The 25,002-nt window shown below is 41.9% G+C and overlaps 1 protein-coding gene across 7 annotated transcripts in view; it reads right to left on the bottom strand.

Moving 5' to 3' along the window:
* LOC143776520 (teneurin-2-like) overlaps positions 1-25,002 on the bottom strand; it is a 3,926,626-nt gene that overhangs the window by 895,978 nt on the left and 3,005,646 nt on the right. The window lies entirely within an intron of this gene.

The raw sequence follows: 25,002 nt of genomic DNA, 5'->3' as shown, positions 1-25,002 counted from the left end.
TGGATGCAGTCACACACAACACACATAACATACAGAACACACACAACACATACAACACACACAACAAACATAACACACACACAACACATGCAACACACATAACATACAGAACACACACAACACATACAACACACACAACAAACATACACACACAACATACAGAACACACACACAACACATGCAACACACATAACATACAGAACACACACAACACATACAACACACACAACAAACATACACACACAACATACAGATGGATTTTTGCATGGAAAATAAAATACTGTAACATATGTAAAACATTATATTCAATAATATTCATATTTTTAAAGGAAAACTCTCCATGGGTGAGAATAGTGTACATTCAGAAGCTGCAAAGAGAAGTGGCCATGAGTGCAGCGGTAATGCTCAGTGAGCTGCGGGTACGCTCACATCTTGTGCCGTACTACCTTATATGTTTTGTTTGCGGCAGTTCAGAGAAACCAAAAACCATACTACAAGACCACATGTATTTATGTTACACAGCATGGTGTAGACTGGATAGAAATGTAACAAAGCTTTAAAAGTATACATAAGTTAGATGTCTTTGTATAAAAATAATTTGTCTTATATTATTCGCTGAAAGGAAGCAAAATTTACGGTATACATAGAACGGAAAAAAGAGTTGAAACAAACTATAACTAAAAGTCAAATTATAAAGAAATTAAGATTTATTATCTGCAAAAAGTGGAGAAACAAACTTTGAATGTTTTGTAATTGTAATATTCAGGATTCTGCACGTTTATGTTACTTGGTGACTCTAAAACCCTATCTTGGAAGCAAAAATAATTGTAATGACTAACAAAATCCAAGGAAAAAAAAATAAAAATAAAAAAATAAATAAAAATAACAGAGTGTAACAATTGCCAAGTAGTAGAAACAATAAATGATTTTACAATAACATCCAAACAACCAGCTAGGTCATTATTCTTTATTTTAATTATGTTTTAACTTTGTACACGTTTTTTTTTTTTTTTCCATGACAGAAAAATCTACAAACATTGAATTCAAGAAGGCTGTGTGTAAATAGCCAGCACAGACAGCTGTGAAATTAATATGTGATAAAATAATGTAGAATTAAAGAAAGATGGAGATGAAGCTCAGCTCTTCAGAAAATGCAGAACCATGACCCCATGTTAGAGGGTATTAGTAACGTTAACCAGTTACATACAAGTTAAAAGCAAGAATCACTAGCTGTATGTTATAAAATATGTCAAGCGTTATTATATTCACTAATCCAACAAGTTCTAGAACCAAATTTCTACACATGGTGTTTATTGTAGAGATCCATAAACCCGCTGCATAAGCCTTTTTCACATTATCATCAAGGATAATTTTCATCATTTTTGTTTTATAACTGGAGCGGCCAATTCTGTAGCATTATTCTTTCCATAACTATTATGTGGAAATGGTTGATAGAAACCCCTTAGACCCCATTAAAATCAATGGTGTATGTCCGGATTTGAAAGTAGCTAATTGGCTCTATTTTAAGCTACAGATATTACAATAGTCTGAACAGATCCTAAGATGTAACTTCATATGAAACTACTGTGATACATTATAAATTACAAAATAGTTTTGAAGCTTTGTGTAGAAATATATCAGACAAAGAATATAAACTACTAGACACTCTAAAAGGATAGTTAAACACAGCCCCTGGACACGCTGAAAAATTATGCTGGCACTGGACAATTCATTTACCCATATTTATATAGAAAGGTAAGAATCACAACTGAAGAAGACACTGATAATACCCGAACAAAAGTAGCATCAGGAAAATAAAATACTGTAACAATTATCAGTGAACTATATGCAATTTTAATTAATTATCTGCTGGTCAAATAAATATTATTGGGGCTATAGGTTTATGAAAATGTCAATAAAATTCTTCCACAATCTAATAAAATTAATACAAATGTACTTTTTCTAATATGCCAACAAACTCGCACAGATCATGCTAAATCTTTCTGTGGTACGTGTGAAAAACTGATAAATGCCTGACCAACACCTGACATTATCGCTGAACTATATGATTTTAAATCAGATTAAACTAAAATCTTTCTGTAATACGTATGAAAAACTGATAAATGACTGTCCAACACCTGGCATTATCGCTGAGCTATATGATTTTAAATCAGATCAAACTAAAATCTTTCTGTGACACGTATGAAAAACTGATAAATGACTGTCCAACACCTGACATTATCGCTGAACTATATGATTTTAAATCAGATATCAGATCAAACTAAAATCTTTCTGTAATACGTATGAAAAACTGATAAATGACTGTCCAACACCTGACATTATCGCTGAGCTATATGATTTTAAATCAGATCAAACTAAAATCTTTCTGTGACACGTATGAAAAACTGATAAATGACTGTCCAACACCTGACATTATCGCTGAACTATATGATTTTAATTAATTATCTGCTGGTCAAATAAATATTATTGGGACTATAGGTTTATGAAAATGTCAATAAAAGAGAATAAATATTATTGGGACTATAAATAAAATAATACACTTTTGATATCATTATCAATTTGTTGGAAGAGTAACAGTAATCAATTTAATACATTTTATACTCACTACGGTATCCGTATGATGCCTATTTAACACTGCTTGTGTGGAATGTTTGTATCTCCAACACAGAAAGCCTGGCTGTCTGGTTAGTGTTCAGTACAGATACATTTTAACAGCTGCTAGCTAGTGGAATGTTTATATCTCCTGTTGGAAGAGTATCAGTAATCAATTTAATACATTTTGATTCACTATGATTTTGGTGTAATGTCTATTTAACAAGCTTTATGCGATTTTAATTAATTATCTGCCGGTCAAATAAATATTATTGGGACTATAGGTTTATGAAAATGTCAATAAAAGAGAATAAATATTGTTGGTACACATTTGATATTATTATCAATTTGTTGGAAACGTATCAGTAATCAATTTAATACATTTTGATTCACTATGATTTTGGTGTAATGTCTATTTAACACGCTTTATGCGATTTTAATTAATTATCTGCCAGTAAAATAAATATTATTGGGACTATAGGTTTATGAAAATGTCAATAAAAGAGAATAAATATTGTTGGTACACTTTTGATATTATTATCAATTTGTTGGAAACGTATCAGTAATCAATTTAATACATTTTGATTCACTATGATTTTGGTGTAATGTCTATTTAACACGCTTTATGCGATTTTAATTAATTATCTGCCGGTCAAATAAATATTATTGGGACTATAGGTTTATGAAAATGTCAATAAAAGAGAATAAATATTGTTGGTACACTTTTGATATTATTATCAATTTGTTGGAAACGTATCAGTAATCAATTTAATACATTTTGATTCACTATGATTTTGGTGTAATGTCTATTTAACACGCTTTATGCGATTTTAATTAATTATCTGCTGGTCAAATAAATATTATTGGGACTATAGGTTTATGAAAATGTCAATAAAAGAGAATAAATATTGTTGGTACACTTTTGATATTATTATCAATTTGTTGGAAACGTATCAGTAATCAATTTAATACATTTTGATTCACTATGATTTTGGTGTAATGTCTATTTAACACGCTTTATGCGATTTTAATTAATTATCTGCCGGTCAAATAAATATTATTGGGGCTATAGGTTTATGAAAATGTCAATAAAAGAGAATAAATATTGTTGGTACACTTGTGATATTATTATCAATTTGTTGGAAACATATCAGTAATCAATTTAATACATTTTGATTCACTATGATTTTGGTGTAATGTCTATTTAACACGCTTTATGCGATTTTAATTAATTATCTGCTGGTCAAATAAATATTATTGGGACTATAGGTTTATGAAAATGTCAATAAAAGAGAATAAATATTGTTGGTACACTTTTGATATTATTATCAATTTGTTGGAAACGTATCAGTAATCAATTTAATACATTTTGATTCACTATGATTTTGGTGTAATGTCTATTTAACACGCTTTATGCGATTTTAATTAATTATCTGCCGGTCAAATAAATATTATTGGGGCTATAGGTTTATGAAAATGTCAATAAAAGAGAATAAATATTGTTGGTACACTTGTGATATTATTATCAATTTGTTGGAAACATATCAGTAATCAATTTAATACATTTTGATTCACTATGATTTTGGTGTAATGTCTATTTAACACGCTTTATGCGATTTTAATTAATTATCTGCTGGTCAAATAAATATTATTGGGACTATAGGTTTATGAAAATGTCAATAAAAGAGAATAAATATTGTTGGTACACTTTTGATATTATTATCAATTTGTTGGAAACGTATCAGTAATCAATTTAATACATTTTGATTCACTATGATTTTGGTGTAATGTCTATTTAACACGCTTTATGCGATTTTAATTAATTATCTGCTGGTCAAATAAATATTATTGGGACTATAGGTTTATGAAAATGTCAATAAAAGAGAATAAATATTGTTGGTACACTTTTGATATTATTATCAATTTGTTGGAAACGTATCAGTAATCAATTTAATACATTTTGATTCACTATGATTTTGGTGTAATGTCTATTTAACACGCTTTATGCGATTTTAATTAATTATCTGCCGGTCAAATAAATATTATTGGGGCTATAGGTTTATGAAAATGTCAATAAAAGAGAATAAATATTGTTGGTACACTTGTGATATTATTATCAATTTGTTGGAAACATATCAGTAATCAATTTAATACATTTTGATTCACTATGATTTTGGTGTAATGTCTATTTAACACGCTTTATGCGATTTTAATTAATTATCTGCTGGTCAAATAAATATTATTGGGACTATAGGTTTATGAAAATGTCAATAAAAGAGAATAAATATTGTTGGTACACTTTTGATATTATTATCAATTTGTTGGAAACGTATCAGTAATCAATTTAATACATTTTGATTCACTATGATTTTGGTGTAATGTCTATTTAACACGCTTTATGCGATTTTAATTAATTATCTGCCGGTCAAATAAATATTATTGGGGCTATAGGTTTATGAAAATGTCAATAAAAGAGAATAAATATTGTTGGTACACTTGTGATATTATTATCAATTTGTTGGAAACATATCAGTAATCAATTTAATACATTTTGATTCACTATGATTTTGGTGTAATGTCTATTTAACACGCTTTATGCGATTTTAATTAATTATCTGCTGGTCAAATAAATATTATTGGGACTATAGGTTTATGAAAATGTCAATAAAAGAGAATAAATATTGTTGGTACACTTTTGATATTATTATCAATTTGTTGGAAACGTATCAGTAATCAATTTAATACATTTTGATTCACTATGATTTTGGTGTAATGTCTATTTAACACGCTTTATGCGATTTTAATTAATTATCTGCCGGTCAAATAAATATTATTGGGACTATAGGTTTATGAAAATGTCAATAAAAGAGAATAAATATTGTTGGTACACTTTTGATATTATTATCAATTTGTTGGAAACATATCAGTAATCAATTTAATACATTTTGATTCACTATGATTTTGGTGTAATGTCTATTTAACACGCTTTATGCGCTTTTAATTAATTATCTGCTGGTCAAATAAATATTATTGGGACTATAGGTTTATGAAAATGTCAATAAAATAGAATAAATATTGTTGGTACACTTTTGATATTATCAATTTGTTGGAAGAGTAACAGTAATCAATTTAATACATTTTGATTCACTATGATTTTGGTGTAATGTCTATTTAACACGCTTTATCCGATTTTAATTAATTATCTGCTGGTCAAATAAATATTATTGGGACTATAGGTTTATGAAAATGTCAATAAAAGAGAATAAATATTGTTGGTACACTTTTGATATTATTATCAATTTGTTGGAAACGTATCAGTAATCAATTTAATACATTTTGCTGACACTTTGATAACAATTTATTATCAAATGGGCATCCTGCAGCTTACAGCGATACTGAAGTCTGATAATTATACAGACTCTAAATCTCTGATAAAGATTTCTGTGTTTTGACACAATGCCCCTGTAAAATGCTATTTGCAGACATGTCTGTCATGTGAAACTCACGATTCTAAAACACATAATGCCCTTATTCTCAAAACAGCTACATATGAGCAACTAATACTAATCTAAGACACAAATGACATGGCATGTGATTCTTGCAGGATTCCTGAATCTTGTGTAAAATGCTGCTTGCAGACATAGTCCAATATCACGGGGCTCTTACATTGTGTATTACTGGGATAATAAACACTGTATTAACAATATTAAACACTGTGATAGGGAGAATGAGCCTGTGTTTCTACTATCACAGGCTTATCAAACAAGGGTAAACTCTAATACAGCACATTAATCTAATATAAAACAACTACTGGGATAATAAACACTGTATCAAATACAGTGATAATAATATTAAACTATATAAAAAGGGAGGGGGAGCAGTCGCACAGCTGCTGTCAGAAGACAGGGGAGGGGTGGGGTTACACACTTTGATACACTCTGATAGGGGCGTGTCCACCTGTCAAATTGAGTTTGACGAAACCACCCGACGCTCTACTACTCACACCTATAGCAACCTATAGCACACCTGATAGCACACCACGAGCCCATCAATTTAATAGTTGCTGATATCCAATGGGACCTCCGAATAAGGTATCCCAATACAGGTCAAAATACCCCCGGATGCACAGCGGGTATAAAGCAGCCCCTTAGGAATAAGGATAAAAACACACAAAATGAGTATATAAATGAAGATAATCGGGAAAGAAGAGGGAAAGAATGTAAACAGAATATAAACAAGCACACAGGCAAAAGTCGGTGGCCCCTATTTCAACCCAAAAACCCCGTAAACAGAAGTTCTTCATTGAGACCCTGTGGTGTTACGGACCGAAGATTGAAATTCCATCTGGATTCAGTCTGAAGGAGTCGTTTGCATGGATTACCACCCCTACCGCCATATGGGACCTTCGGTAAACCCACCACCCTGATATTAGAGGTAGACCCCCCGTGAGCTGCCAAAAAATGCGCAGCTACTGGGGTGAGGGGCTTACCCTTGCATTGTTCTGCGGCTGCCAGATTAATGGTGGACATATGCTTCTGGATTCTCTTCCTTAATTCCTGGGAGGTTTGTCCAACATACGGCTTGCCACATGGACAGATGATAACATAAATGACATCCCTCGTCTTGCAGTTGATGTAATGCTTAAGTGAATGGGCAGTCGAGTCTACTGGATTGAAAAAAGTATTCCTTATAGGTCTCATAAAAGGACATACATTACAGTCGCCACAGAGAAATGACCCTTTAAGATTGACCCCTCTGTTAAGTCTGACTGTAGGCCTAGAAAAGTGACTATTAGTTAAAAGATCTCGTTAGTTTGGGGACCGTCTTGTCGCAAGAAGTGGTCTGTCGCTGGTTACCTCTTAAATCTGGGCATCAGTCCTTAGAATAGGCCAATGCTTAGTAATGATGGTCTTTACCTGTTGCCAGCTGTTATTATAATCTGTGACAAACTTGGTAGCATTGTCCACCTTTCGTGGCCTGGGAGCCAATAGTGATGTCTGATCCTCTCTTCGTGCTCTCTGGAAGGCTGATGATATCACTCGTTTGGGGTACCCTCTTTGCCTCATGCGATTAGTAAGGTCCTGAGCCTGCGATATAAAATCGACATCATGCGTGCAGTTTCATCTTACCCGCAAAAATTGGCTAATGGGAACACCCACCTTGGTATGAAGAGGATGGAAACTACTATATTCAAGTAGAGAGTTGGTAGCGGTAGACTTGCGGAAAAGATCAGTGCAGGGGTGGGATTCAGCCGGTACGACCCGGTACGGGGCAGCCGTTTACTAAAATTTCTATCTGCCAGCGTTCCGGTAATCAGGGCCGCGGGAGGATGCGGGGGGGCGGCGCCTGAGCAAGGTGTGTTTTTTTTTTTTTTTTTTTAATAATGCGGGGTAGCGCGGCGCCAGGCGCGGGGTGGCAAAGGGGCATGTGCCCCCCGGGCCGGTCACTTAGCAGCGATTCGGGCTGCTGGTGGCCGGCGCTGTTCTATGTCCGGCCAGCTGCATCATCACACTCAGAGTGGAGCTGACACGCCCCCTCCTGCTCCCTGTGTGCGGCCTCCTGAAGAGGGAACATGGCTGCATTTACCTGCAGGAGAGGATCTAGTGGATGACTCAGACTGACATCAGGGGGAGCTTCAGCTCTGTGTGCGGTGAGGAGATGGACGCTGCTGCTCACCTCCCGGTGATAAGTCCAGGGCCGGTCCCTCTATAGTATTAGCGGGCGCTCTGCTGATGCTCACAGATTTATTGCAGGAGTCTGAACTTTCAGGGTCACCCTGTCAGTGCCAGGTCATCGGCTCCAGGAAAGTTCAGTCTCCTGCAATAAATCTCCCTATACTGATAGTGAGCAGAGACTGTCTGCAGAATCCAGCACTGGAGTGATCACGCCTGAACCTGGTGACTGGACATCACATGCTGTATACATGGCCCTGTATATATACAGTGCATGTATGTCCAGGGCCAGGTGCAGGATGGATCCATCCAGTGTATATAATGTTGTGTATCTGTGCCCATAGTATACAACTATCAAGGGCCTGGAGCACTCTGAGCTACAAAATGGGTCGCCCGCCCCTCAAATCCTCTGCACAGGCCTTTGTGCGCACTCTCGGTGCCCACGCTGACCAAGGCCATGGCAGCCCTCATTCATGCTTGCGTATGTAGCTGCGGCCTTTGTCAGTGAGGGAAAACAGGAAAGCACACGCACCTGGACCTTTGCAGAAGATTGAAAAGGCCGCCACTGCGTGCACAGACGCCCGAGCCTCACTGTGTCTGACCCTGGCCAGAACCAGTGTAAGAGAACAGCGCTCTCCTCACCAATCCCCGGCCGGCATCTGATCCATTATATAGGTGATACTGCAGCTGATGTGTATATACGTTATATAAGTGATACTGCTGTATATATATACTGGAACTATACACTGCAATCATAGTATCACCTATATATTGTATATGCAGCATTTGCAGTTTGACCTGTCTAATGTATATTGACTGTTGTATATACAGTATATAAGTGATACTGCCATTATATACCGCAGTAGCAGTATCACCTATATAATGTATGTACAGCAGTCTATATACATTATATAGGTGAAACTGCGACTACGGTATGTACGTTATATAGGTTATACCACTGTAATATACTGCGACCGCTGTGTATAGCCCATATAGGCCAGCCACAGTGTGTGTGTGTGTGTATGCATATATATACACACACACACACTCTCTGTAGCTGCCCTATATGGGCTATACACAGCGGTCGCAGTATATTAGTGGTATAACCTATATAACGTACATACCATAGTCGCAGTTTCACCTATGTAATGTGTGTGTGAGTGTATGAGTGTGTGTCTATGTGTGTGTGTGTATATTATACCCATACATACACAGACACACACCACTCTGATTAATCGTGAAAAAAGTGCAGACTCTTTATTGGCCCAAATGGCAATGTTTCGGATCAATAACAGAGCATTTCTCTGATATGGAACTGAAATGTTGCCACATGGGCCAATAAAGCGTCCACTGCTTTAAGGGATTGTCTCCCACTAGGACAACCTCTTCTTAAACTAAAGCCTATACTCACCTCCTTTGCCAGCGCCGTTCCCACAGTGGCTGTGATGTGTTGTGACACGTGATGCCCGGCGCCAATCAGCGCTGGTGTCACTGTCTCTGCCTTCAGACAAACTGAACATGAAGAGGAAGTCCAGGTTGAGCTGCTTGATCCTGGACACTGGCACGGGAGGCAAGTGTAGGCTTTATAATTTTATCAGGGCCAAACATTTAGGGGTTGTCCTAGTAGCGGACAACCCCTTAAAGATTTGGTGCTGCTCAGTTATGATATATATATATATTGCCTGCGTGGTGTAAATCTGTAAATCTAAGTATCTGTATATATACACTGCAAAGTACCACTCCTCCTGTCCTGTATATATATATACACTACACAGTACCACTCCTCCTGTCCTGTATATATACACTGCACAGTACCACTCCTCCTGTATATGTACACTGTACAATACTCCTCCTCCTGTCCTGTATATATACACTGCACAGTACCACTCCTCCTGTATATGTACACTGTACAATACTCCTCCTCCTGTCCTGTATATATACACTGCACAGTACCACTCCTCCTGTCCTGTATATACACTGTACAGTACCACTCCTCCTGTCCTGTATATATACACTGTACAGTACCACTCCTCCTGTCCTGTATATATACACTGCACAGTACCACTCCTCCTGTCCTGTATATACACTGTACAGTACCACTCCTCCTGTCCTGTATATATACACTGCACAGTACCACTCCTCCTGTCCTGTGTATATACACTACACAGTACCGCTCCTCCGTTCCTGTGTATATATACACTGCACAGTACCACTCCTCCTGTATATGTACACTTCACAGTACCACTCCTCCTGTATATATACACTGCACAGTACCATTCCTCCTGTCCTGTATATATACACTGCACAGTACTGCTTCTCCTGTCCTGTATATATACACTGCACAGTACCACTCCTCCTGTATATGTACACTGCACAGTACCACTCCTCCTGTATATATACACTGCACAGTACCATTCCTCCTGTCCTGTATATATACACTGCACAGTACTGCTTCTCCTGTCCTGTATATATACACTGCACAGTACCACTCCTCCTGTATATGTACACTGCACAGTACCACTCCTCCTGTATATATACACTGCACAGTACCACTCCTCCTGTCCTGTATATATACACTGCACAGTACTGCTTCTCCTGTCCTGTATATATACACTGCACAGTACCACTCCTCCTGTCCTGTATATATACACTGCACAGTACCACTCCTCCTGTATATGTACACTGCACAGTACCACTCCTCCTGTATATATACCCTGCACAGTACCATTCCTCCTGTCCTGTATATATACACTGCACAGCACCACTCCTCCTGTCCTGTATATATACACTGCACAGTACCATTCCTCCTGTCCTGTATATATACACTGCACAGTACTGCTTCTCCTGTCCTGTATATATACACTGCACAGTACCACTCCTCCTGTATATGTACACTGCACAGTACCACTCCTCCTGTATATATACACTGCACAGTACCATTCCTCCTGTCCTGTATATATACACTGCACAATACTGCTTCTCCTGTCCTGTATATATACCCTGCACAGTACCATTCCTCCTGTCCTGTATATATACACTGCACAGCACCACTCCTCCTGTCCTGTATATATACACTGCACAGTACCACTTCTGTCCTGTATATATACACTGTACAGTACCACTCCTCCTGTCCTGTTCTTATAGAGGCGACATTGATCTTTGGGAGGGTTAATATTGGTTTATATTGGAAAACCCATTTAAATGGATTATGCCAAGTAATCCCCATTCCCGAGAGCTTTGTAGTCGCTGGAGTCTGACCGCTGGGACCCCCATGATCTCGAGAACAGGCGCTCTATAGAGCTTGTACACGGACAATTGTCCTGTGCAGTACATTTGCTTTAGTCGTTTGTTTCTTTGAATGACTTTAATACCGTATGTCACAACGTATTCTTGTCATTAAGGGAGACAAACTGCTTCAAAAAATATGAATCGTGCCACTGGGCGTGGCTTATTAGTATGGGCGGGGTTATTGAAAATGGGCGTGGCCAAAATTCTGGCCGCCGCGACTTAGAGGACCTGTTGTTAAAAATTTGAATCCCACCCCTGGATCAGTGGCCAGTTGATGGCAATCTACAGAGATTTTCAGGTCCAGGTAGGTAACGGAGGCAGTAGACATGAAATGTGTGAGGAGGATATTGTAGGTGTTGGTATTCAGATCCTGCAAAAATCGTATACGCTCAGCTTCGGTGCCCAGCTATAAAGAGAATACATCGTCAATGTAACGATGCCAGTGGCGCACCTTCTCCTGGAATGTCGCAGAGGGGTATACCACCGTCTCCTCCCACCAGCCTAGAAAGATGTTGGCATAGGCTTGCGCGCATTTGGCCCCCATGGCCAAACCGGATACCTGGAGGTAGAAAGTCCTATTGAAAAGAAAGAAGTTGTGGTGTAGGACAAATTTCAAGAACTCAAGCAGGAACATATGATGTCTAGAGTCTTCGTGTTTCTTCCGATTCAGAAGGAAGGACAATGCATTAATGCTGTCATCATGACAAATGTTGGAATATAACAATTCCACATCGCATGTGACCAGATGGAATTGAGCGGGCAAGCAAATGTCCCGAATGGTTTCAATAAAATGGGCGGAATCCCTCACATACGAGGGTGGTATGACTACAATGGGCTGCAACAAGAAATCAATATAGTTGTAAGCCTTTTCTCATAAACTGCCAATGCTTGAAACTATAGGACGAACGGGGGGCTGTTTGTCGTCCTTGTGAATTTTTGCCAGCATGTAAAACGTGGCAATGATAGGATCCTCCACCCACATATATCATTTCTCGTTAGGAGTAATGATGTCCAGCTGGTTGGCTCTGCACAATAGGGTCTGCAATTTAGACACAAATACCTGTGTGGGGTCCGGTGGTAATTTACTATAGAATCGCCTGTTTTTTTATTAAACCTACAACATAATGCAACAACTCAAGAAATAATAAAAAATTTTTTTCTTTATTGACAATCATAGAGTACCATAAGACATATGAAAAAAGGGGGAAGCAAAAACAGGTGGAAAAAAGTGCAGAGCTGTACAAAGGCCAATGATAGGCGTTTTGTAACCAGTCTAGACAATTTATATCCAATTATAGCGCATAGATACCAATTATATCATGTTTTTTTGTATATACAAAAAATAAGAAAAGACTGGTTAGATAAATAGTTCACTATGTATATAACGGTTAAGAATCAGATTTCACATAAGATTGTCACCAAGTATATCTATACAAATGTACTAGCAAGATATAATTCATTTATATAGCACCAAAATGTCTAATGGATTGTAGTCGCAGCACAACATAATTACCCATGTACCAGCATAATGCAATTGGCATATAATATGCTGCGATTCAATGACATTCTCCAGTAATTATGGACATAGGGGCCCATAAAATGGGTTTGGAAGGTGAAAAATGAGAGACTAAATCAAGAAATAAGATACTTAACCGTGTAAAAGGTCCTATGACAGCCAGCACCCGCCCGACGCGCGTTTCGCCTGAGCTCTGCACTTTTTTCCACCTGTTTTTGCTTCCCCCTTTTTTCATATGTCTTATGGTACTCTATGATTGTCAATAAAGAAAATTTTTTTTTATTATTTCTTGAGTTGTTGCATTATGTTGTAGGTTTAATTTAATTGTGTAAATGCACGCTATATATCTTATTTTGTATATATGTGTACTCATAGAATCGCCTGTTGTTCAATTGCCTAGTGGCCTCCTCCTGGTACATATGGGTGGGCCACAGGATGACATTGCCCCGCTTATCCGCTTCTTTGATTATGAAGGCCCCATTATTTCTAAGATTTGAAATGGCCCGACTTTCCGCAATGGACAGATTAGGGGATGAGTTTAGAGCGCCCCCAGACGCAGGACCGCGGGGTACTCGGTACCGGGCTTCTCTGTCTCAGTTCTGGGGTTGTCACGGTGGCTAGATTCGGTCCGTGACCCTGCTAAGGGGCGTCAAATAAAAGTGGTGAGTGGTGGTGCATGGTGCAGGTCGCGATGAATAACGAGGACACAGGGTTGCAGTCTCTTTACCGCTTTACTGAAGGCTTCAAGGTCCTCAATCCAGAGTACGGTTAACAGAGCTGCAAGAGACCGGCCGGTCCGATGGCACCTCCAGCGTTCCCTTTGCAGGTGGAAATCTGTGCCTGCCTTCTAGCGCCTGTGTGTTGTAGTACTTCCCTGCTGAGCACCTCGGGATAGTCCTCACAACTGTTGTGTCTGTTTCTGATGTTATTTCCCACAATTTGTGTCTGTTCTGATGTTCTTCTCCGTCCCCCAGATAATATGGATAGGACACACCCGTATGACGGGAAGGCCTGGAGTTCTTCCGGGACCCTAGTGTCGCCCCTCTCCCACAGTTGCCCCCTATGTCTTCTTAGGTGATTTTGGTGAGACAGCCAACCTAGAATCAACTGTCCTGCCTCTGTTTGAAGTATTGCTTGGAGCCTAATACTTCCTTGGCGTTCTGGCCACCGGCTACGCGCCTCAATAGGATGTCGCCTCGATCTTACAGCACGACTCCTATTGGCATTATCTCCTTGTTGCTGCGATCTCGTTTCTCACTGCTTCACAATAAACCTCGCTTCTTGTCCATTCTTGAGATACCGCCGCGATGTAGTGCAGGCGTGATTCCTTAACGTTCTTTTCTGTTCGCTAGGCCTCTGTCAGGATCCCACCCCTGACAGGGACCCCCCTGAATCTTCCCCTGCAACACCCTCTGCCACAGGATGTTGCTTGGTTCCAACCCAGTCAGCTTTCTGTCTAATTTTCTGCCTAACCCCCAGTTTTACCAGATTGTGAGGAGTGGCCTAATACATAGCACCCTTAGCTCCCCCTCGAGGCCAGACTGTGAAGTGTATTGGTGCCTGTGATACCTGGTCAGGTGAACTCCTTTAGTGCCATCAGACGTACCATCACTCCCCTAAGCGGCGGAGCATCAGTACTGCAACAACCAGGACTCTGGGGCGCTGCATACTGACCTGGGGAACTATAGCCATTATAGTTTTCTCTTTTGTGTTTTTCCAAGTTTCTTACAGACTAGGTTTTGCACCCTGCTTCATTATTGACATAGGGGTGCACCCCTTATATCTATATTTTCAGATTTTTGTCTTGCCCTTTTCAGGGGCATTTTTCTAGGGGTTGCACACGCATATTGTGGCGTATCCTGTTGGATTATTGTGGCTAGTTATATTGGCTTATTTGTGGTTTATATTGGCTGTATCTGGTGTGCAGTCATGGACTGGGATGCCAGGGAAGCCACATGGTTGGCACAGTCTTCCAGTGTATTTCATACAGTAGAGCCCTCTGCCCCAGATTCAGATTTTTCGGCACTTTGTACAGATCTTACCAGGGCTCATAATACTGGTATTAAACTCTGGTGGAACATGAGAGGTCTTGAAGAAAACTCCAAAGCTGGGTTTGTGCCCAGGGGCTTAAGTATCTCCATCTTTCCAGCTTGGGAGCCATCAGCCTCATTCCAACAAGCTTGGGAAGAGGGTTTGACATGCTGTTCTAATATACTGATTGCATTATTGATTGAACACAATAAGGAATTGTTTTCCACTACAAAAACACATATTAAGGAGTTAGAAACTATATTAAATAAATTTGAGGAGACACAGGTGGGGGCTTTTAAAATCAAGCTCAAGGATACGCTGGACAAGTATGAGACAGAGATTATTGCAGGTAAACGCAAGAAATTTCAGAGAGATAAAATGGATTATGAGCAACAACAGGTCTATAGATGGAAACACAAGGGCAATGCCAGAACTGGCACCTCTCACAACAACAGGAGTATGACCCTTCCTGTAAGTACTGAACTCTCACTCAGAGGGGCAAGCTCTAGATTTTTTATCTTCAACAGGGAGCGAACTCGATCGCGGACCAGACGTGGTAGACGAAAGAAGGTTTCCCACAAAAAAACGCTTAACACACTATCGGGGGAAAACATCGCCATACCGGCACAAATATCCCACCAGGCACAAATAGATGGCACCGAAACCCAGGACACCCCAGCACCGGACTCAGAGGTATTGAGTGACACTTTGCAAGAGATAAACTTGTCTGACTATCCTTTGTCTCAGGTGGAACTATCAGTTCTCCGTAGGGGCTTGACATTTGTTCCTACACATAGGGTGGACAAGTTTACACTTATTAAGGACTTATATCTGTTTTGCAGGAATATCACCTTTGAAGTGATGTATAAGAGACCAAATAATTTACAGAATATTCCCCAGGACGAACCCCAGGTCTTCCAGGATTTGGTGGACCTATTGGAGGAGAACCAGTCAGCGGCCCATAACAGCAGGTTTCCATTAAGGAACAAATCATTGAGGGTGCCCTCTTTCTCATTGGTTCCCGCTGTCAAGATCTTCTATGAGTTGGTGAAGCGTGATATAATAGCTATGGTTCCCCAGGTCAGTACGTCCCCTAATCTGTCCATTGCGGAAAGTCGGGCCATTTCAAATCTTAGAAATAATGGGGCCTTCATAATCAAAGAAGCGGATAAGGGGAGCAATGTCGTCCTGTGGCCCACCCATATGTACCAGGAGGAGGCCACTAGGCAATTGAACAACAGGCGATTCTATAGTAAATTACCATCGGACCCCACACAGGTATTTGTGTCTAAATTGTAGACCCTGTTGTGCAGGGCCAACCAGCTGGACATCATTACTCCTAATGAGAAACGATATATGTGGGTGGAAGATCCTATCACTGTCACATTTTACATGCTGGCAAAAATTCACAAGGATGACAAACAGCCCCCCGGTCGTCCTATAGTTTCAAGCATTGGCAGTTTATGTGAAAAGGCTTGCAACTATATTGATTTGTTTTTGCAGCCCATTGTATTCACACTACCCTCGTATTTGAGGGATTCCGCCCATTTTATTGAAACCATTCAGGACATTAGCTTGCCCGCTGAATTCCATCTGGTCACATGCGATGTGGAATTGTTATATTCCAACATTTGTCATGATGACGGCATTAATGCATTGTCCTTTCTGAATCGGAAGAAACACAAAGATTCTAGACATCATATGTTCCTGCTTGAGCTCTTGAAATTTGTCCTACACCACAACTTCTTTCTTTTCGATAGGACTTTCAACCTCCAGGTATGTGGTGTGGCCATGGGGGGGCCAAATGCGCGCCAGCCTATGCCAACATCTTTCTAGGCTGGTGGGAGGAGACGGTGGTATTACCCTCTGTGACATTCCAGGAGAAGGTGCGCCATTGGCATCGTTACACTGATGACGTATTCTTTTTATGGCTGGGCACCGAAGCTGAGTGTATACGATTTTTGCAGGATCTGAATACCAACACCTACAATATCCTCCTCACACATTTCATGTCTACTGCCTCCGTTACCTACCTGGACCTGAAAATCTCTGTAGAGGGCCATCAACTGGCTACTGATCTTTTCCGCAAGTCTACCGCTACCAACTCTCTACTTGAATATAGTAGTTTCCATCCTCTTCATACCAAGGTGGGTGTTCCCATTAGCAAATTTTTGCGGGTAAGAGGAAACTGCACGCATGATGTCGATTTTATATCGCAGGCTCAGGACCTTACTAATCGCTTGAGAAAAAGAGGGTACCTCAAACGAGTGATATCATCGGCCTTCCAGAGAGCACAAAGAGAGGATCAGACATCACTATTGGCTCCCAGGCCATGCAAGGTGGACAATGCTACCAGATTTGTCACGGATTATAATAACAGCTGGCACCAGGTAAAGACCATCATTACTAAGCATTGGCCTATTCTAAGGACTAGGGTTGAGCGAAATGGATCGTTCATTTTCATAAGTCGCCGACTTTTGGCAAAGTCGGCGTCTCATGAAAGCGAGCCGATCCCTGTGTGGGGTCTGCCATGCGGTACGCGACTTTTGCGCCAAAGTCGCGTTTCAATGACGCTAAAAGCGCCATTTCTCAGCCAATGAAGGTGGATGCAGAGTGTGGGCAGCGTGATGACATAGATCTCAGTCCCCACCATCTTAGAGAAGGGCATTGCAGTGATTGGCTTGCTTTCTGCGGCGTCACAGGGGCTATAAAGGGGCGTTCCCGCCGACCACCATCTTACTGCTGCTGATCTGAGCGTAGGGAGAGGTTGCTGCAGCTTCTTCAGAAGCAGGGATAGTGATAGGCAGGGTACATAAAGCTACAAACCGCTTGTGCTGTAGCGATTTCCACTGTCCAACACCACCTTTTGATTGCAGGGACAGTGGAAGCTACATTTTTTTTTCCTCAGCGCTGTAGCTCATTGGGCTGCCCTAGAAGGCTCCCTGACCCTGATAGCTGCGTTGCTGTGCCTGTGTGTACGCCGCTGTGCAAACCAACTGCTTTTTTCAAAGCACAAATCCTGTTTTTCCTTCCTTTCTGCACAGCTATCTTGTGTGTTTGTCCACACTTTTGTGTGCAGCAGTCCTTTTTATAGCTGCCTGCCATACTTTTCTGAGATAACTGCAGGGAGATAAATATTGGCAAGTCTGCCTCCGTGCCATTGCTGTGTGTGGTATCTGTCTCTCATTGTGTGCCACCGAAAACACTGTGTAATACTTGGCCATTTTTTTTGGGGGGGGGTACATTCTCCCTTTTCCAAAAAAAAAATTAGTGGGAGATAAATATTGGCAAGTCTGCCTCCGTGCCATTGCTGTGTGTGGCATCTGTCTGTCATTGTGTGGCACCGAAAACACTGTGTAATACTTGGCCATTTTTTTTTTTGGGGTACATTCTCCCTGTTCCAAAAAAAAAATTAGTGGGAGATAAATATTGGCAAGTCTGCCTCCGTGCCATTGCTGTGTGTGGTATCTGTCCCTCATTGTGTGCCACCGAAAACACTGTGTAATACTTGGCCCTTTTTTTTTTTTTTGCTAAATTCTCCCTTTTCCAAAAAAAAAATTAGTGGGAGATAAATATTGGCAAGTCTGCCTCCGTGCCATTGCTGTGTGTGGCATCTGTCTGTCATTGTGTGGCACCGAAAACACTGTGTAATACTTGGCCCTTTTTTTTTTTTTTGCTACGCTGAATTCTCCCTTTTCCAAAAAAAAAATTAGTGGGAGATAAATATTGGCAAGTCTGCCTCCGTGCCATTGCTGTGTGTGGCATCTGTCTGTCATTGTGTGGCACCGAAAACACTGTGTAATACTTGGCCATTTTTTTTGGGGGGGGGTATATTCTCCCTTTTCCCCAAAAAAAATTAGTGGGAGATAAATATTGGCAAGTCTCCCTCCGTGCCATTGATGTGTGTGGCATCTGTCTGTCATTGTGTGGCACCGAAAACACTGTGTAATACTTGGCCCTTTTTTTTTTTTTGCTAAATTCTCCCTTTTCCAAAAAAAAAAATAGTGGGAGATAAATATTGGCAAGTCTGCCTCCGTGCCATTGCTGTGTGTGGCATCTGTCTGTCATTGTGTGGCACCGAAAACACTGTGTAATACTTGGCCATTTTTTTTTTTTGGGTACATTCTCCCTTTTCAAAAAAAAAAATTAGTGGGAGATAAATATTGGCAAGTCTGCCTCCGTGCCATTGCTGTGTGTGGTATCTGTCTGTCATTGTGTGGCACCGAAAACACTGTGTAATACTTGGCCCTTTTTTTTTTTTTGCTAAATTCTCCCTTTTCCAAAAAAAAAATTAGTGGGAGATAAATATTGGCAAGTCTGCCTCCGTGCCATTGCTGTGTGTGGCATCTGTCTGTCATTGTGTGGCACCGAAAACACTGTGTAATACTTGGCCATTTTTTTTGGGGGGGGGTAAATTCTCCCTTTTAAAAAAAAAATAATTAGTGGGAGATAAATATTGGCAAGTCTGCTTGAGTGCTGCTCCTGTGTGTGCCATATGTCTCAAATTATTGGGGCACAGAAAGCCTAGTGTGTAACATTGGGCCTGATTTTCCTTTCAGTGTCAGGCACCTATAAAGGTATATATAAATCCTACAGAATTTTGAGTTCACCTTATAAGTTGTTTTACAGTAACAAATAGCGTTACTTTGGTTACGTTTTGCAAACAATGAGGAAGTCTAGTGGAAGAGGTTGTGGCCGTGGGCGGTCATTGTCAGCTGGTAATGATGGTAGTGGTGGTGGAGCATCAGGTGGTCGTGGTAAAAGCAGAACAGCACCTAAGTCTCGAGTTGTTGAGCCAGGTTCGTTGTCTGGCTACACAAGGCCTCGAACGCTCTATTTTCTGGGAGTAGGAAAACCACTTTTGAAGCCGGAGCAGGAGGAACAAGTATTGGCTTTCATTGCTGACTCTGCCTCTAACTCTTTCGCCTCCTCCTCGGAAAGTGCCAAATGTCAGAGCAGTGCATCGTCAGTGGATGCTCCCGGTCAGGAACAAGTCGCTTCCTTGTGTCCTTCACTAAAAACAACAGTGAAGGATGCGTCAGTCGACACAACAGGTTACTCCATGGAGCTCTTTACACATACCGTTCCTGGGTTAGACAGTGAAACAGTTAACAGGCCATGCCCATTAGAAGTTGAATCGGACATGGAGTGCACAGATGCACAGCCACAGCCAGATTACTATTCTGTTCCTTTGACTCAGACCAGAACATTGCCCTCGCAGTGTACTGAGGCAGAATCAAACCCAGCAAAGGCTATGGTGCCCCGTCACGAACGCTATACCACCGGCTTACACGGTGACACAGACGAAGTTGCACACGACATAGAAGAGGAGGTCATAGATGACCCAGTTGTTGTCCCCGATTGGCAGCCATTGGGGGAACAGGGTGCAGGCGGCAGTAGTTCAGAAGCGGAGGAGGAGGAGCCGCAGCAGGCATCAACATCACAACAGGTTCCATCTACCGTGCCCGTATCTGGCCAAAAACGCGTGGCAAAACCAAAACCTGTTGGAGGACAGCGTGGCCATCCGGTTAAAGAAGCTCAGTGTGCAATGCCTGAAAAGTTATCCGATAGTAGAAAGAGTGCAGTCTGGCATTTTTTTAAACAACATCCAAATGATCAGCGCAAAGTCATCTGTCAAAAATGTTCAACTACCTTAAGCAGAGGTCAGAATCTTAAAAGTCTAAATACAAGTTGCATGCATAGACATTTATCCACCATGCATTTGCAAGCCTGGAATAACTACCAAATGTCCCTAAAGGTTGCAGCACCCTCGGCCAATGAAGCTAGTCAGCAACGCTACATCCCTTCCCTCACTGTAAACCCACCATTTCCCACACCACCGGCAGTATCTGTGCAGCTTTCGTCGCCAGGCCAAAGCAGTCAGGGAATCACCAGGTTTGCAGTAGGAAACACTGCATGTAGGGCACCAGCAAGAATACCATCTCCAACCCTCTCTCACTCACCCATGTCCACCGGCACCACCGCTAGTACCACGATCTCCAGCTCTCCAGTCCAGCTCACCCTACATGAGACTCTTGTTAGGAAAAGGAAGTACTCATCCTCGCATCCGCGTACACAGGGTTTGAACGCCCACATTGCTAGACTAATCTCATTAGAGATGATGCCCTACCGGTTAGTTGAAAGCGAAGCTTTCAAAGCGCTGATGGACTACGCTGTACCACGCTACGAGCTACCCAGTCGGCACTTCTTTTCTAGAAAAGCCATCCCAGCCCTCCAACAGCATGTTAAAGACCGCATCGTCCATGCACTCAGGCAGTCTGTGACTACAAAGGTGCACCTGACAACAGATGCATGGACCAGTAGGCATGGCCAGGGACGTTACGTGTCCATCACGGCACACTGGGTGAATGTGGTCGATGCAGGGTCCACAGGGGACAGCAATATTGGGACAGTTTTGCCTAGTCCACGGTCAAGGAAAGAGTTGGCTGTAGGGGTTCGCCCCCCCCTCCTCCTCTTCCTCCTCCTCATGCAGAAGCGAGAGCTCGTCCACACACCGCAGTCGCACATCCACTCCATCCGCAGCTGCCACTGTTGCACACCAGGTGTGCCTTTATGGGACAGCTAGTGGCAAGCGTCAGCAGGCTGTATTGGCAATGAAGTGTTTGGGCGACAACAGACACACCGCGGAAGTTCTGTCCGAGTTCTTGCAGAATGAAACTCAGTCATGGCTGGGCACTGTACATCTTGAGGCAGGCAAGGTTGTGAGTGATAACGGAAGGAATTTCATGGCTGCCACAGCCCTTTCCCAACTGAAACACATTCCTTGCCTGGCTCACACCTTAAACCTGGTGGTGCAGTGCTTCCTGAAAAGTTACCCGGGGTTACCCGACCTGCTCCTCAAAGTGCGCAGACTTTGCTCGCATATCCGCCGTTCGCCCGTACACTCCAGCCGTATGCAGAACTATCAGCGGTCTTTGAACCTTCCCCAGCATCGCCTAATCATCGACATTTCAACAAGGTGGAACTCCACACTGCACATGCTTCAGAGACTGTGCGAACAGAGGCGTGCTGTTATGTTTTTGTGGGAGGATACACATACACGGGCAGGCAGTTGGATGGCAGACATGGAGTTGTCAGGTGTGCAGTGGTCGAAGCTACAAGACCTGTGTCAAGTCCTTCAGTGTTTTGAGGAATGCACACGGCTGGTTAGTGCAGACAATGCCATAATAAGCATGAGCATCCCCCTAATGCGTCTGCTGATGCAAAGTTTGACGCACATAAAGGAGCAGGCGTCTGCAGCCGAGGAAGAGGAAAGCCTTGATGACAGTCAGCCATTGTCTGGTCAGGGCCGTGTAGAGGACGCGGTAGCGGGCGAAGAGGAGGAGGAGGACGAGGAGGATGATGGGGATGAGTACTTTTTGAATGAGGAAGCTTCTCCTGGGCCAACAGAAATTAGTGGCGTTGCAAGGCTGGGTTCTGTTTTTTTAAGGGAGACAAGTGACGTAGATTTGCCTGCAACAGCCCCTCCAACCAGCACAACCGCAGATTTGACAACTGGAACTTTGGCCCACATGGCGGATTATGCCTTACGTATCCTCAAAAGGGACACACGCATTATTAAAATGATGAGAGATGACGATTATTGGTTGGCCTGCATCCTTGACCCTCGCTATAAAGGCAAATTGCAAAATATTATGCCACATGAGAACGTCGAACAAATATTAGCAACCAAACAAGCTACTCTTGTAGACCGTTTGATTCAGGCATTCCCATCACATAGCGCCGGTGACGGTTCTCACACAAGCTGCAGGGGGCTACATGGCAGAGGTGTTAGAGGTGCACAGATCAGAAGTGGCGTTGGACAGAGGGGTTTTCTGACCAGGTTGTGGAGTGATTTTGCAATGACCGCAGACAGGACAGGTACTGCAGCATCTATTCAAAGTGACAGGAGACAACATTTGTCCAGTATGGTTACTAACTATTTTTCATCCCTTATCGATGTTCTCCCTCAACCGTCATTCCCATTTGATTACTGGGCATCCAAATTAGACACCTGGCCTGAATTGGCAGAATATGCATTGCAGGAGCTTGCTTGCCCAGCAGCTAGTGTGCTATCAGAAAGAGTATTCAGTGCTGCTGGTTCAATATTAACCGAAAAAAAGGACTCGTCTGGCTACCCAAAATGTGGATGATCTCACCTTCATTAAAATGAACCACTCCTGGATTTCAAATTATTTTGCCCCACCTTTCCCGGCTGACACCTAGCTTTCCTATAAAAAGGTCTTGCTTGTGGACTGGTCTTACTGAGTGTTCCAATCTGTTAATTTGCAGCAGCTGTTTGTCCAGCATACAACATGTTTACACCTCCCCCAATGGGAAAAATCTCCCCACGGGGCCGTTGTCTCGCCACTTGGCGCAAGCACCCATTACAGTGCCGATTGTCTGAAGAGGTGGGTGTGCCCACTTTTGGTCAACGGCACTGCCACTGGGTCCCTCATAGTACAATGTAGTGTCTCTGGCGGTGGTGGTGCGCACCCAACGTCAGACACACCATTGTAACATGAGGGGCCCTGGGGCGGTACCGCCGGCCACAAGAGAGTTCCCCCCCCCCAGCTCAAACTGTGCTCTACCACGTGCAAAATTATCTCGCACAGCTCCACCAATGTTTAGTCTATGCACTGACATCATTCAATGCCTGGCACTGACAAACAATACCAATTTGTTTGCATCTATGATGCTAGTTAAAGTAGTCTGGGTCAGTGTCCTATATTGACACCAGTAAATACTAATTTACTGCCAAATTACTTTGTCATAAACTCTGCAGTTGAGCCCACCCCTGTACTCTAAGCATGCCACCCTTTTTTTACTTATAGTTGTTTTGCGAGACATTAACATCTATTTATTTTTTTGGAGTACTAACTGTGTCAGACACTCCTTGCAATACTCCTCCACTGACCACAATGCTGCCTGCCTGTGCATCCATGTAACCGATGTAAAACTGCCATGAGCCTATTGTTTGTTATTTTAGGCCTTTGATAGCCTGTCTGCGGTCCCTACTTGCATTACTCCTCCACTGACCACAATGCTGCCTGCCTGTGTATCCATGTAACCGATGTAAAACTGCCATGAGCCTATTGTTTGTTATTTTAGGCCTTTGATAGCCTGTCTGCGGTCCCTACTTGCATTACTCCTCCACTAACCACAATGCTGCCTGCCTGTGTATCCATGTAACCGATGTAAAACTGCCATGAGCCTATTGTTTGTTATTTTAGGCCTTTGATAGCCTGTCTGCGGTCCCTACTTGCATTACTCCTCCACTGACCACAATGCTGCCTGCCTGTGTATCCATGTAACTGATGTAAAACTGCCATGAGCCTATTGTTTGTTATTTTAGGCCTTTGATAGCCTGTCTGCGGTCCCTACTTGCATTACTCCTCCACTGACCACAATGCTGCCTGCCTGTGTATCCATGTAACCGATGTAAAACTGCCATGAGCCTATTGTCTGTTATTTTAGGCCTTTGATAGCCTGTCTGCGGTCCCTACTTGCATTACTCCTCCACTGACCACAATGCTGCCTGCCTGTGTATCCATGTAACCGATGTAAAACTGCCATGAGCCTATTGTTTGTTATTTTAGGCCTTTGACAGCCTGTCTGCGGTCCCTACTTGCATTACTCCTCCACTGACCACACCAATGCTGCCCGTTTACCCCTGGAACCTATTTTACAGTGCATAGAGCCTATTTTTTTATTTTATTTAATATTAATAAAGCCATGATGGACTACGCTGTACCACGCTATGGGCTACCCAGTTGACAATTCTTTTGCAAGAAAAGCCATCCCACCCCTCCACCAGCATGTAAAAGACCGCATTGTCCATGCACTATGTCAATCTGTGAGTCCAAAGGTACACCTGACAAC

This window comes from Ranitomeya variabilis, chromosome 5 (assembly GCF_051348905.1).
Source record: "Ranitomeya variabilis isolate aRanVar5 chromosome 5, aRanVar5.hap1, whole genome shotgun sequence".
Taxonomy (NCBI): domain Eukaryota; kingdom Metazoa; phylum Chordata; class Amphibia; order Anura; family Dendrobatidae; genus Ranitomeya; species Ranitomeya variabilis.
Note: the sequence above shows the minus strand (reverse complement) of the source record. Positions and strands in the feature narration are given on the sequence as shown.